Genomic DNA, 2,295 nt, shown 5'->3' with positions numbered 1-2,295 from the left:
CTCACTGCAACCTCTGCCTCCCAGGTTCAAGTGATTCTCCTGCCTCAGCCTCCTGAGTAGCTGAGACTATAGGCATGTGCCACCATGCCCGGCTAGTTTTTGTATTTTTAGTAGAGATGGGGTTTCAACATGTTGACCAGGCTGGTCTTGAACTCCTGACCTCAAGTGATCCGCCTGCCTCGGCCTCCCAAAGCACTGGGATGACAGGCGTGAGCCACCGCACCCGGCTACAGGAAGGTGAATCTTGACCTAGGCCTGGAAGCAAGAAGGGTGATGCTTGGATAGACACAGAGGAGGAGGTAACAGTAGTAGCAAGAGGACAAAGGGAGGAAAGAGTTTGCTACCAGAGCCTTTGTGGGTTCCTGCATACAGAAGTGATATGATAAAAGAAATATTTTTAGAAGATTCGTGGGACATAGGATAGATCTGAGGGAGAAAAACTGTAGGTAGATAAATGACTTTAGATGCTGCAGCAATAATTTGGGACTAGATTAAGGACAGTGATATTGATGAAAATAAATGGATGGATTAGGCTGGGCAAGGTGGCTCATGCCTGTAATCCCAGCATTTTGGGAGGCCGAAGCAGGTGGATTGCTTGAGGTCAAGAGTTCGACACCAGTCTGGCCAACATGGCGAAACCCATCCCTACAAAAAATACAAAAAAAAAAAAAAAAAAAATTAGCCGAGGATGGTGGCACACGCCTGTAATCCCAGCTACTCCGGAGGCTAACGTATGAGAATTGCTTGAGCCTGGGAGGCGGAGGCTGCAGTGGGCCAAGATCATGACACTGCACTCCAGCCTGGGTGACAGAGTGAGACTCCATCTCAAAAAAGAAATGGATGGATTAAAATGATGGACCTTGAGAAAACAAAACAAAAAAAACAGGGTAGGGGTTCGAGGGTGAGTCAGGGAAGTAGAGTCCAAATCGATTACCAAGGGTCGATAAAGCCTCTAGCCCAGACTTCTGGAAGGTTGGTGCCAAAACTCTCCATACAGCATCTACATTCCAATTGCTGCATGTTGTTAAACAAAGTAAATATAATCCGACAAGTTTTTCCAAATATGCTATGAGTGACTTGCAGACTTTCATAAAATATTAAAGTTTTAGTCTGCTTGTTTTGTTTCTTTTCTAAGTCACTCCCTTCTTTAAAGAAGGATACATTTATCTCCGCTTTCCCTACGGCCTTGCTATGGGGTGATTCTTCCGTGCCCATGAGAAAACCAAGCTGTTGTAAATATGATCTGCTGTGGCCGAATCTTTATGATTTATTTGCCGCTTGTTCATTCATTTTGTCATCTACAAGGCTAGTAGAGAAAATGCATTGGCATTAATGGGGCACATGTTAGAAATGCAGAAGCTTGGTCCCTACCCCAAGCCTAATGAATCAGAATCCCCATGATCTCTTTTCTTTTTTTCTTTTCTTTTCTTTCTTTCTTTCTTTTTTTTTTTTTTTTTTTTGAGACAAGAGTCTCGCTCTGTTGCCCAGGCTGGAGTACAGTGGCGTGATCTCGGCTCACTGCAATGTCTGCCTCCCGGGTCCAAGCGATTCTCCTGCCTCAGCCTCCTGAGTAGCTGAGATTACAGATGCGCACCATCACGCCCAGCTAATTTTTGTATTTTTAGTAGAGATGGGGTTTCACCATGTTGGTCAGGCTGGTCTTGAACTCCTGACCTCGTGATCTGCCCGTCTCGGCCTCCCAAAGTGCTGGGATTACAGGCATGAGCCACTGCGCCCAGCTGATTTCTTTAAAGACATGGAATGCTTCATGTATTGGTGTGTCATCCTCCCACAGGGGCCATGCTAATCTCTGTATCATTTCAATTGTAGTATATGCACTGCTGAGGCAAGCACAGAATCTGCATGTTTAATAAGCTCTCCCTCCATTCGTATGCCTATTAAAGCTTGTAAAGTAGGAAACCCTGTGCTACAAAACAAAATGTGAACTCCTAACAAAGTTCTCCAACAGCTTTTCAATCTTATTTTATCTTACTCCAACACTTGAACTCTCTGCTTCCAATGCAATTCAGAAAGGAAAGTATCCTTGCATTGACAAGTAGAAGAATTGAGTTTTTTATTTTATTTTATTTTTTTATTTTGAGTCAAAGTCTAGCTCTGTCACCCAGGCTGGAGTGCAGTGGCATGATCTCGGCTCACTGCAACCTCTGCCCCTTGGGTTCAAGCGATTCCCCTGCCTCAGCCTCCAGAGTAGCTGGGATGACAGGCATGCACCACCAGCCCAGCTAATGTTTTGTGTTTTTAGTAGAGACGGGTTTCATCGTGTTGGTCAGGCTG

General features: G+C 44.9%; 1 non-coding gene across 1 annotated transcript; it reads right to left on the bottom strand.

The window, feature by feature from the left end:
• Positions 1-1,750: 1,750 nt before the first annotated feature.
• Positions 1,751-1,854, bottom strand: LOC112204241 (U6 spliceosomal RNA). The gene has a single exon (XR_002937818.1). It is a non-coding gene; the product is annotated as a U6 spliceosomal RNA (small nuclear RNA).
• Between the last annotated feature and the right edge of the window lie 441 nt (positions 1,855-2,295).

Source organism: Pan troglodytes, chromosome 7 (assembly GCF_028858775.2).
Source record: "Pan troglodytes isolate AG18354 chromosome 7, NHGRI_mPanTro3-v2.0_pri, whole genome shotgun sequence".
NCBI classification, from domain to species: domain Eukaryota; kingdom Metazoa; phylum Chordata; class Mammalia; order Primates; family Hominidae; genus Pan; species Pan troglodytes.
This window is presented reverse-complemented; position numbering and strand designations above follow the sequence as displayed.